The 13,566-nt window shown below is 45.1% G+C and overlaps 1 long non-coding RNA gene across 1 annotated transcript in view; it reads left to right on the top strand.

Moving 5' to 3' along the window:
• LOC139763351 (uncharacterized) overlaps positions 1 to 13,336 on the top strand; it is a 39,493-nt gene extending 26,157 nt beyond the window's left edge. The window contains exon 4 of the long non-coding RNA XR_011716098.1: positions 13,140 to 13,336. This is a non-coding gene — a long non-coding RNA (uncharacterized lncRNA). The remainder of the gene's footprint in view (positions 1 to 13,139) is intronic.
• The last annotated feature ends 230 nt before the right edge of the window (positions 13,337 to 13,566 follow it).

Genomic DNA, 13,566 nt, shown 5'->3' with positions numbered 1-13,566 from the left:
GGAGGAGAGAGAGAGAGAGAGAGAGAGAGAGAGAGAGAGAGAGAGAGAGAGAGAGAGAGAGAGAGAGCAGTGCGTCGTAGCGTCTGATCTCTGACACATTCAGGAGGTTGAATACGTCATTTCATTGGCTGTCCGGCGTACCATCATGGCAGCCAGTCACTCCTCGTACACTATGGTGATTGGAGTTGGGGAAGGAAGGAGGGGGGAGGGCTGGGTTCTGCAACACATACCGCAGTGCGAGGGAGAGAGAGAGAGAGACACTGGGGAGTGGGTAAACTGCAGTTGGGGGGTTGGTTGGTTTGAGGTGGTTCGGGGTTGGTTTGGAGGTTGGATTGGTGGGTTGCTTTGGTCGTGGGGTATGGTGGAATTGACATGGGGCAAGGGTTGCATGTGGCGTTGGTTGATGGATACAGTGGGGGGTGGGTTTATGGGGAGAGGATAATGGGGAGATTCAGTGGGTGTTTTAGTGGTGCTAACGTGGGGATGGGATGGCGGTGTGGCGGGGTTGTGAAGGGGAGGCTTGTGGTGGTAGTGGTCGAACGGGAGGTTCAGTGAAGCTGGGGGGTAGGGGAGGGGGAGGGAGGTGGTAAGCCTTAGAGAGAGAGAGAGAGAGAGAGAGAGAGAGAGAGAGAGAGAGAGAGAGAGAGAGAGAGAGAGAGAGAGAGGACGGCCTGTACAGCGTTCAAAGTTTTGTTTCATCCTCTGGCGTGGGTAATGGATGGTGACTGGCAGCAATCTACCTAAGAGCCGCCATAGTTGTTAGGCTGGGCCCAAACCATCCGTGATCAGACAGACTCGTGTCTGTACACACCTTAGCACACGAACACAGCCTGAGGTACAGACAGACGTACATACAGACAGACAGACAGACAGACTGATGAGTGATGTCCTCACTCACCAGCAGTGTCTGTCAGTGATGACGTCAACCACATCACTGCCCAGTGCTCGCCTCAGTGATGGGGCACATCATCATGGGTTCACATGTATATAGACCCCTCATCAAACATGAGTCGTCATGGGTTCACATGTATATAAACCCTCATGATGTATGGGTCGTCATGGGTTTAGATGTGTATATATGTCCCAAGAATAGGAGGGGGGGTCTTTCTCGAGTTGATATATATATATATATATATATATATATATATATATATATATATATATATATATATATATCCCCAGGATGGAAGGGAGGGTTGTCTGGGGTCCAGATGTGTATATCCACGTCAGTCGAGCCTCAGAACTTTCCTAATATTCCCGAGATCAAGAATGTTGATGTCTAACTTTTTCAGCGCCAACCTCCTCCCATTTGTCGCACCTCCTCCCATCTTCTTCGGCTGCGGGAGGACGGAAGATGGGGAGAGAGAGAGAGAGAGAGAGAGAGAGAGAGAGAGAGAGAGAGAGAGAGAGAGAGAGAGAGAGAGAAATTAGGTACTCGAGAAGTCATGCAAATGAGACGCATAATGAGTGTTCGTCCAGATCAAGATTCCTCTCCATCCATTGTACATAATTAGATTTTTCATCGCGTGTAGTGCTCAGAAGGTGGGCGGACTTGTGAATGGATGGCCCCGTTTAGCGCCATTAACCTCGCCATTTCCATTGTTATGTCCTCTTGTGAATCGTCCAACCCTTTCCCCCCTTGGGGTCAATACAGAACGCCACCCTCAAATGGACACGTATCTAAGTTGGTCGTAAGTGGAGATTGCCTGAAATGGACGCACATATAGATGAAAGATAACCGTACGGAGATTGCCTGAAATGGACGCATCTATAGATGAAAGATAACCATACAGAGATTGCCTGAAATGGACGCACATATAGATAAAAGATAACCGTACGGAGATTGTCTGAAGTGGACGCATCTATAGATGAAAGATAACCGGACCAGAATGACCCAAGTTTATTATCTTCCTCGGACATCACCCAGTCTTTTTAATCAGTCCACCTCACACTGTCACATTCACCACTTGTGTGTGATCCTGCGTCTAGTGTCTAAAGGGCGTCAAGGATTTTCCAGGTGGGTTATGACGTGTAAAGTTACCAAGAGATTTAAGGGGGGAAAGATCTGCAATTAAACTGAACAAAAGCAGTAACATTTATTAGTTCGATTATGCCATAATGAAAGGCGTCTTTACTTGCAAATAATATGGAGTGAATTATTGTGATGTATACTAGAGAAATGATTATTTCAATGCTTACTTTCAAAACTTATTGATCCTAAAACAACTTTTTTTTTACCCCAGCATCTTAATCAACATGAAAAATATGACCTACAGTGAAATTTTAAAGCAAAATTTTTTCTCATTGAAAAAAGTAATAGAGTATTTTTTCAGGACTTTTTTCTTTACAAAATTGGGATAAATGATGATGTAGGTCTGTGGTCACACTCACCAGGCGAGACACATGTTGTTGACCTAGAATTGGGTATCAGACCAGTAGTTGCCTCGTTAACATTGTTTCATTAGGAAACATAACTTGCAGTCGCATGAGAGACTAAATACCTTGTCAGAGCGCAATTTGTGCGGTATATTTCCCCCTGAACACGACGGTACGATTGTTAAGCACGACGGAAAGACCACTGTGTATATTGACCTGGTCTGTAGATCAAAGGTCAGACCGCCATACCCTGAGTCATACCGTCGTGTTCAAGGGTCGTCCCGTCTTGTTCAAGGGTCTTTGCGTCGTGTTCAAGGGTCGTCCCGTCTTGTTCAAGGGTCGTTGCGTCGTGTTCAAGGGTCGTCCCGTCTTGTTCAAGGGTTGTTGCGTCGTGTTCAAGGGTCGTCCCGTCTTGTTCAAGGGTCTTTGCGTCGTGTTCAAGGGTCGTCCCGTCTTGTTCAAGGGTCTTTGCGTCGTGTTCAAGGGTCGTCCCGTCTTGTTCAAGGGTCGTTGCGTCGTGTTCAAGGGTCGTCCCGTCTTGTTCAAGGGTCGTTGCGTCGTGCACAGGAGGCTGAAGCTGTGAATGACCCTCAGTGCGTCATGAAGAACACAATAGACTCAAGATCTTTAACATGAAACATGAACCATCCCCTCTGGCCCCCAGAGGAAGACCATTACCACCCCCCCCCCCCCCACACACACACACAACACTCGTCCTTCATACAAACGAGGAAATGATTTGTGTTGAATTAAGACTCGAACACAAGATGAGCCGAGACCTTAGAGACCGCCTCTTTCTCCCCTCCCTACCTCCCCCAGATGTGGGTCTAGAAAACACGTCTGGTTCTTTAATTTGGAGAAGTAATTAAGGTGAGAGGAGAAGGTTCATTACCAGTGGTATGAATGGTGTCGTTGATGGTGTAGCGAGGTGAGTGTGTGTGTGTGTGTGTGTGTGTGTGTGTGTGTGTGGGCTTACTGATGATGACGGATGTTGAATGTGGTGCTCTATCCTCACTATCATCATCATCATCGTCACTGTCATTTATCCTTGTCATCATCTCTATAGTGTAGTCTTGTCCTGGTCCCCTCCACGTGGCCCCCTGGTCCCTTCAAGCATGGTCCCGTGGTCCCCTCCACAACATGGTCCCCTGGTCCGCTCCACAACGTGGTCCCCTGGTCCCCTCCACAACGTGGTCCCCTGGTCCCCTCCAGCACGTGGTCCCCTGGTCCCCTCCAGCACGTGGTCCCCTGGTCTTCATCCATTTGTCTTAATCATGTGCCATCCTCGCGTCATGACGGCTGGGGAGGGGAGGAGGGGGGGGGGTGTGTGAGGTAAATGGAGGTCTAGGCGGACCTGGAACCTTGATTAACCTGGCTGGATGTGTCTCTGTTATTGTCCCTCCCTCGATATTTTGCACCTTGTTTTTCTTGTCCTGTTTTTTCTTAATCTTGTTTCTATCCCCCCTTTATGTCTGCCTCTCTCTCTCTCTCTCTTTCTCTCTTTGTGCTATTTCGTTTCTTCCGTTCTCCCTTTCTGCGTCCCCCTCGCTTTCTTATTTTTCCCTGAATCATTTCCCCATCATCAGTTCGGGCTTCTCTTTGATCAATCCCTGGAACCCTCACTCCACTGAAAACATCTGATATATCGTCTGTGGAACTAATTATCTCCAGTGGGAAGAAGGGTCTGAGTCATATTATCTGCTTACAGGAGCGTCGCCCTTGTCTTAATCATTGCTGTGGAGGGTACAGCAACGTGAGGGGTCATATCCGACTCTGAGAGGCCAGAAGTAAGATACAGATCTTACAGTTCCCTGTAATCTCTCATATCAGAGACGTCCTCATGATAAGGTCTCTTCATATTCTTTTTATGGTCGAGGTCCTTCTGAATGGGTTTCTGTCGTATCTTTTTTTTCCCCCCGCCGTCTCCATCTTCCTCATCCCAGACTTCCGGGGCAGAAACAAAGCTGATTTAAAGACATGTTGAAGTTAAGACCAGACAGGATTTGGACGAAGTTAATGATGAGTCTGTCTGAAGGAGTTACAGGGGCCAACACCCGGACGTGGCTACGTGTGGTCAGTCACGTCACACGATCCCCATCAAGTTGTGTCTAAGACTCACCGAACGTCTTCTTTGACCAGTCTTCTAGGCTTTCTTTGAGTTCGCGATTTAGGCCAAGGAAACTACATCCAGCCAGCTAACGATTCGTGGGGCTTGGGCATCGTCTTCCAGGTCAAGCGACAGGCATGAATTTCACCTTCCGCCTAGAGACACAAGTTAGGCGAACACAGAACTTGTTCCCGACCAAACCCAAACAAACCCCTCCATCCAGTCAGTGATCCAGGTCAGGCGAAAGTCCTTCTTCCAGTTGGCTGTCAAAGCTTGGCGACTTATTCCTTCCAGACGGCGATCTAGAGCAGACATAGGCCATCTTCTGGTTGACTTTCCAAGCCCGATGAACATCTTCCAGCTCGTAGTTCTGGCTAGAATAACATTTTCTGAAAACTGCAGTCCACTCCAGACGAATACCTTCTCCCCGTCGGCGATCCAGATTTAGTGAGCACTTTCCAGGGAGAGATCAAACCCCGATGGATTCACATTTCACCCTGCGATCCAGACCGGGTCAAGACACTCGTCCAGCTCTCGGTTCAAGACTGAGGAACTTCCAGCACTAAACAACATCACTTTCCAGGTGTATCTAAAGAACTATAACGCACTCTTCCTGTAAGCTCTAAGGCTTTGCCTTCAGCTGGAGTTCAGAGCTTATACTGAAGTTCCAGGCAAATCCTAGTGCATTTAAGTACATTCCAGGAAAAATATTTCCTGTAAGAAATATTGTTTGAAGAAGGAGATTTAAGAGTCGAGGCCATTAATCTGGATGTAAGAGGCAACAACGCTACATATATACTACGTTCGCACCCCTCACACTCCTTCATGAGTTACCTCACACTGGTGACCAGTAATGTAACTTTGTTTAGCCAAAACTGACGATGAATGGTAGACATGGGAGCCAACATGGAGTCCACAAATCATCCTCGCTGGAAAAATAATAAAGAGGAGAAATGAAAGCCAGGAACTTTCCAGAGCTCTGTAATACTTTATGCCCGTCTCTCATTCTTCTCACACAGCCTGATAGCCTGGTATACGAAAAATATGATAGATAAGAAAATCTTACTAGTATACATGATTAATATATGTATTAGGTTATATATAACATTCATAAAAGCCTGTTGATTATACCGTTAACCACATGGAACAAATACAATAGAAAGGTAAAGGGCGTTGGGGTTTATGTAAGGGTTTTGGAAAGTATTTATATGTACAGAGCAGAAGCCACTTTGAAGGGGCGGTAATTAAGCTTTGCATGGTTAGGCTCGGTCAGAGATTAGAAAGAAAAGAGAAAGGCAAAGATTCTCATTAATCTGAAGCTAACCAGCGGGTTCTTAAATGAGCAGAGGAGTGTTTTATGGTTGCAGGAGTAATTCAAGCCTAAGTGTTTTAGCCCTGGATGCATCTTCATTACGCAGCTTTTCATGAGCGAGAGCCGGTGTAATTTATACACTCTCACTTGTTTTCCTTGGCTTCGTGGGTGCAAGTTGAGGGCGTACCTTTCCTGTAGGAGACGGAGAGATTCATATGTAAGGTTTAGTATACTGTGTAAAGTACCGGGAGTGGTTGATTGCTGCAGTCCACCTCCAGTTGTGGGTCTGTCTTCTTTACCACCGTGTGTGGGGTTGGGGGGATGGTTGGTAAGGACGTTTGTTAAGATCCTTCAAGGGATGATGAGGGTGGGGGTGTGGAGGGGCAGTAGTGGGTAAGGTAGTTAAGAAACCTAACAAGATGAAGATAACTTATCATGCATAGATGATAACTGATCATGCACAGATGATAACTGATCATGCACGATGATAACTTATCATGCATAGATGATAACTGATCATGCACAGATGATAACTGATCATGCACAGATGATAACTGATCATGCACAGATGATAACTTATCATGCATAGATGATAACTGATCATGCACAGATGATAACTGATCATGCACAGATGATTGCTTATCATGCACAGATGATAACATCATGCATAAATTACAGATATTCATGCAAGCAAATGCTTATGGAATATCGCTTATAAATACAAAGGGAATTTAATCTTACAACCAAAAAAGAAAAAAAAAGTAACTTGATGTTCACAATGTTTATAGTGAAAAAACACTAGTTACCTTTACCTTGATGAGATATATATGATTTATATGATAAAGAACACCCTATTGGAGTGATTATCTCTATAATTCCATAACTGATGTAAATGTCATGGTGTAAATTGATATTCCTTGTATTTCCATGATCATATCAACATCATTATTGTGAAAGATCTTATGTTCCACTGGCTCGTCCACGAGTTGCCTTCAGCAGCAGCCTCTCCTTCGTCAGAGATTTGCATCGAAATTTTTCAGTTTCTGGCTTACCCCCGTGTGGGGTCTCTCACCCCCCCCCCTCCCCCATACATCATTGGTAGGACAGAGAGCACTGGCTTGGCTTCACACACACACACACACACACACACACAAACACAAAAGGAATCATATTAAGGTTTCTAGTAGAGAGTGAAGCCTAAGGGTGAGAGCCGGGGAGAGGGATCCGTGTGGCCTCTCACAAGGAGGAGTGAGAGTTCTGTTCAAGAAGGACATACCCATACGCCTCTTGTATACTACAACTGTGTCGTATATAAGATGAAGATGTCTGTGTTGTTAAGTTAGGATACAGTTGTGTGATCTGTATGGCTTGGCTTCCTTTATAGGTGTATAACAGGTTGAGTGTGTCTGTATAGTTGTATGGGATGTATGGTTGGATTATAGTCATACCGTACTTCGCTGGTGTATGTATCTGAGTGAATTATATTGCTGTATGTTGGACTATATTTATACCGTACTTAGCTGGTGTATGTATCTGAGTGAATTATATTGCTGTATGTTGGTGCGTTCGTATAGCTGTCCCGTGAATGTTAATTAAGATTAAGATGTGAGGGTAGTAATCTCTGTTGACCTGAATCCAAGTAAGCATTGAAGCTGTAAAAGAGAGGAGGAAAAACTGTGTACTTCAGACGAATGGGATTCGAATTAATTCTTAAGAAACTAATCCCCACTCTTTACAGTTCACTGGTGACGTCCCCCACCTTGAACAGTATTCAATTTAGTTCGTCCCACTTGAATAAAGTAAATGGAATATTTTATGAACAAGAGTTGTTGAAGGCAACCCCGTACAGTATACATTTAGGCTCTACAAATACTTCCTATTAAGTCCACGGGAGATGTGTTTACATTCCCGTAGTTCATAAATCACAGATATTTGTTCTCTTATTTATCTGTCCAATTATCTTTTTCTCTAGACGTCCCCATGTTTCTAATCTCCTCTGTTATCACAGGAACCCTGGACGTGACCATAGTGATCTGTTTGTATTAGCATTTCTCTGTCTTGCTACAGCTGGATGATGGCAGGAGCTGCATCATGCGTGTTTCCTAAGGTTCCGGGTGTAGTGTAGATATACTTTAGGTTGGTGGACAGTTATGAGGTTCTCTGTCTGAGTCTAAGGTTCAGGCAGGTTCTCCGTGAACCTCTTGTACTGGTGTAAGGTTCTGTTGTCATCCCTGGACACGTCTCGATGTAAATTCTGTTGTCATTCTGTTTATGATTACATTGAACTGCTGTAGCTGTATTACGAGAGGTTACAGACTCTAGCGTGGTTCTGGTAACTAAACTAGTCGTAGGAATATATATATATATATATATATATATATATATATATATACGAATAAAGTGTATATGAACGCGCACCTTCATAGAACATACAAAGCTCCAACAGCCAGGATCGAACCTGGGACCCCTTGTGCAAGAGGCAGGCATGTTAACCGCTGGGCTAAGGGACTGCATAATAGGAAACAACTATTCGAAATACTAAGTACTCGAATACCCTTCGTCTCACAATGGTGAGCAACGGGGTCTGTCGGTTGTTTCCGAACAGAACACACACACACACACATATATATATATATATATATATATATATATATATATATATATATATATATATATATATATATATAGTACATATAAATTAGTTTTACATTATTTCTCCATATGGTATCATTACATTATATATAAATCAGTGTTGCTATTGGTTATACGGCCGGCAGACAAGCGGGGTACGGCCGTCGGCGGAGTCGCTGCCAGTCGCCACGAGAACTCTCGTACAATCAGACTGAAGTTCCACAGAGGCAGAGTGAAATTGGTTCATTAGTGGGGAAAAGTGTAATGTGAAACAATGAACGTGGATTACTGTATCTCTCTCTCTCTCTCTCTCTCTCTCTCTCTCTCTCTCTCTCTCTCTCTCTCTCTCTCTCTCTCTCCCTGACGGATCCCTGTCCTACCAGGCGTTTTTACTGTTGATAATAAGGCAAAGGAAAAGTAACGAACCTAATAAAACGCCATTAAAGAAAAATGAGTTAGAAGGATTAATGATAATAATCTTGAGACGATAAATGATTTATCGGCGTTCTTACGAAGAAAAGGAGGCACATGCATCTTGCGGTAATGACCTTCCAAGAGTCATTAAAACTCACTCTACTAATTACACGAGAGTGGTAATTCAAGTTTCATGATTACAGTAATAGAGTACTCTAACCTCTTGACAGTTTCTGTAATACGTTGGTTAATTTATTGGTTCGTTGTTGATAACGGTAATTTGGGGAATAATTATGTTTTTGACGTTTTCATTTTGGGAAATTAAAGGGTATATTGTCCTTGGTTTCTGTTTGACTGTTTTTTCACTGTGTTGGAGAGGTTGTTCCATATTAACTTTCCTCAAATATAGCGGGAATATAGCAGGAATATAGCGGAATATAGCAGGAATATAGCGGGAATATAGCGGAATATAGCGGATATAAAGCAAGAATGTAAAGGAAATCAAATATCGTCTTTCTCATAACACTGCTGCGAGTACACCGTACTGTCGTGCTCAAGGGTCGTACCGTCGTGCTCAAGGATCGTACCGTTGTGCTCAAGGGTCTGAATATCACAGCCTATGTCAGATATCGTCTCCGTACAACAAAGGGGCCCCCCATCTCTCTCTCTCTCTCTCTCTCTCTCTCTCTCTCTCTCTCTCTCTCTCTCTCTCTCTCTCTCTCTCTCCCGGAAGCAGCCTCCATCTAAGTGATCCGACGCGCATCAAGCCCCCGCCGGGGCGAACGTCATACTCTACGCCCCACATAGCGGGGTCCCCCCTCAGCCCCAGCACCCCCCCACCCACCCCCTCTCCCTCAACACTCTCCTGTGGCACAGCTGGTGTCTGCCCCATCGCAGATGGTGCCAATAAGGCCTTCCTCAGCCATCTGTGGATATTATCTACATTTCCCAAATACCTTAGCCCGAAAACCCGACCGTCTACACACACACACACACACACACACACACACACACGCATATATATATATATATATATATATATATATATATATATATATATATACATATATATATATATATATATATATATATATATATATATATTGATGTAAGTCGTACTTATTATATGGATATGGGCTGACAGATGGCCTTGAGCAGAGAATTCATGAAGTAAATACCAAGGAATGAAGAAAATGTTGTGTGTAAGTCCAGGATAAGCAAGAGTTAGTATAGATTCCTCTATATCTGTCAGCTTCATTAAGAATGAAAGTAACCCATTATGTATGTCAACCAATTTATCTTTGTTATAATAAGAGTTATGATAAGAATGAAAAATTATGATAATTATGATAAGAAAGTGTTATAACAGTAGTGTGGTAATGTAGTGTATTCACAGTGGAACATGTCATGTTGTCCGGGGGTCAACTCATTATCTACAAACTTCCACTGTTATCCAACTTGATGTTTACATACGACTGATAACCTTATCAACACGAGTCTTATATCCTCCCTCAGGAAGCATCATGCATAACTTATAACCAGTAATACGAGTATAATTCCCTCCAGAAAGCATAATACATTAAGCTCAAAGGACTGCACTCAGTTTATTATTACTTTTGCCCTCTGGTGATGTGTGGCTGGGCTCTCGCCTCTGTGCAAATTGCCAACTTCTCACACCAGAATCATAATACATAAACTTGTTACAAAAATATGCAAGAATTATTGGCTGTGCATACCGAGATAAGGCTTCCCACCCGGGCCTTTGTTCTATTGTTTATGCCTCTGTTTACAAAAAGGAAAATAGAAGCTATCAAATTTGATAGGAAAGTTAAAGCATTGGTGAAATACAGTAGTGAATGTGTATACACCAGAGATGTTGTCTTATTATGGTAAGAAGTTGAGTGTTATGTGGTTGGGATACACCCGTCATACTGTGTAGTGGTGATGACCTTAGGTTTGTGTGTTGTTAACGGAGGGTTGGCCTCGTTGTGTGTGAGTGGTCGAAGTGGTACCTCTTTATCTGCGACTGCAGCAGGGTAAGTGGAACCCCTTTCTCGTGCCTATACCAGCCCAGTGGTGTCCTCTTTTGTGCCCATACCAGGCAAGAGGTACCCCCCGTCTCTCTCTTCCCCATACCAGGGTGATGGTACCCCTTCCATTAATGACGTGATGTACCCCCACATATTTGGAGTTGTTGACAAAGGGTTATTGCACGTGTTGCCCCATGCCACACACTGTTGATCTTGCGTTGTGTTGCACTCTATCCTATGCAACACATCACACACGACAATTATTCATTGTTCCATCGAACTGCAGTTGCTTGTGTTGGGCTGTGTGTGTGTGTGTGTGTGTGTGTGTGTGTGTGTGTGTGTGTGTGTGTGTGTGTGTGTGTGTGTGTGTGTGTGTGTGTGTGTGTTGTGTTCTAATGGTTGGCGTGCGTGCCTGCAGGGGCATCACGCATCAAAGGACTGGTTACCTCCCCCCTCCCCCCCCCAACCTCACTGTGTCCCAGTAAAGGTTTTTATTTGTTTGTTTGTTTGTTTTCCTCCCTCCTGTGGGGGTGATGATCGTGGTGTGGTTGACTCGTCGCCCGTTGTACTGGGAGAAGATCAACATGTATCGTCAACACATGTTTTGGACGACTCGTTCTGGCCTTATTCCCGAGACCAGCAGACCAGATAGGTAGATAGATCGATAGATAGATAGATAGATAGATAGATAGATAGATGAATATAACAGATACTTGTTTATGATTGATGCAGAGGATGGACTGCCCCTGAACATAAGCTCTGACACCTGTTTTTCATCCTTGCCGTCCACACTGGACGACCAAGATGGTGGCAGTTGTGAAATGATGATGCACACGGCTTGCGCGTAGTGCTCACCGCAAAAGAATTCTCTCTCTCTCTCTCTCTCTCTCTCTCTCTCTCTCTCTCTCTCTCTCTCTCTCTCTCTCTCTCTCTTTTCTTCCTTGAGCTATATATCAGGCTTTATGAACCACCACCCCCCCTCCACCTTCCTCCCACCCAACCCCTCAACAACCTGGAAAATAAAGTTCAAAACGAGAGAGAGAGAGAGAGAGAGAGAGAGAGAGAGAGAGAGAGAGAGAGAGAGAGAGAGAGAGAGAGAGAGATGAGGCCCAAGTGTGTTCAGGACTAGCCAAGTTACAGCCGGCTTATTGGACTCCTCAGCATTTGCCCAGCACAGGCGATTTGCATATCTACATTAATATTACTCTGGACTATTTCCCCTCTGAGGTAAAGATGTCCCAGGGTCATTAGGAAGGAAGGTATCTCGTGTTTGGGGGAAAGATTGAATTGCTCGTCCAGGTGGATGAAGGAATGAAACGAGGTCTTAAGGTGACCCGAGGCACGTCCCAGATGTGGGTATAAGTTTTTTTTCTTTATCTTCCATAAAGCTTGGGTCTTTTGGTATTGTTTGGAGGGTAGCGTGTCGTGGTCGTTGGTCGTATAGGAGGGTCGTCTTGGCACGTCGTGCGAGAGTTCAGATGACGCTCGGTTCGAGTCTCTGGTCGTGTTGTGGTCATTTGAGCAAAACGAGTCGTCGTTTTGGTCGTACAACCGTGGCTTGGCATACCGTGGCTTCCTCGGTGTCAGAATAACGGGCGTCCGTGGATCTACGGACGTCCTGTCCGTGCTGCCACCGTCCGTGGACCAGGCCAGGCCACTGCTCCTCCCTCCACGTTCGTATCCAGCCGGGGAAGTGGTGGTACCGGCTTCATGGGCGGCCGGTTAAGTGGCTCTTTATATAGTTCCGGTTAAGTGGTCAATATTGTTATTACTGGACCAAACGGCTCCGCTTATATGGTCAGTATTGTTATTACTATATCTTATGGCTCCGGTTAAATGGTTATTATCATATTGGTCTCCCGTTCTTATAATCCACTCCTTACTGTAGTCTAGGGAGAGGGGAGAGAGAGGGGAGAGGAGAGGGGAGAGGATTGTATAGCGGAGGGGTAGTGGGTGTTTGAGTCAGGTATGTGTGTGTGTGTGTGTGTGTGTGTAGGGGTGTAGGGGGGAGGAGGGGGAAGAAAGGCTTTACTAACTCCCCTCTTCCTCTTCACCCCTCTCCCCACAGCTCACATTCTCCCCAAGTTACTTCAGCCGTTTAGACAGGAAGGGTATTATGAAAGTATTGTATCAACACTTGCATGTCACTGTATATATGTATATATGTATGTATATATACTCCAACGTGTCTTGAAACAGTACTTAACACTTAAGTATACTTTTTAACTCCCCAGGTGAGCGTTACTTACAAGACTATATTACTTTACAGGTCACTGTATGTGAGGAAAGATTACTTACGGAGAAGATGTTAAGTGTTGGGACGCCAGCTGCCTCACTCCCTCCCCCCCCTACACCACCTGCTGGAGGAGCTGCCGTCAGCGCCACCTGCTGGAGGAGCTGCCGTCAGCGCCACCTGCTTCTGCTGGTGGCAGCAAAGCCCACTGGAGCCACAGCAGCTCAGGTGTGCCGCAGGTAAGGTGTTAATTGCCTGACCTCGCTAGGTGTGTCGGGTCGTCACGTGACACTGGTGGAACCTGAGCGTCAGGGGAAGGTGTCATTCACTCCGCTGATTGGTCCTCAGAGGCTTATTGTGCTCGCTGATTGGTCGGATATTATCCCCCCCCTCCCGTGGGGGTTGTTAGCTGATGATTATACCTACTGGTCGTACAGGGGTAGGTGGGGTGCGTGGTGGTCGT

This window comes from Panulirus ornatus, chromosome 46 (assembly GCF_036320965.1).
Source record: "Panulirus ornatus isolate Po-2019 chromosome 46, ASM3632096v1, whole genome shotgun sequence".
Classification (NCBI taxonomy): domain Eukaryota; kingdom Metazoa; phylum Arthropoda; class Malacostraca; order Decapoda; family Palinuridae; genus Panulirus; species Panulirus ornatus.
This window is presented reverse-complemented; position numbering and strand designations above follow the sequence as displayed.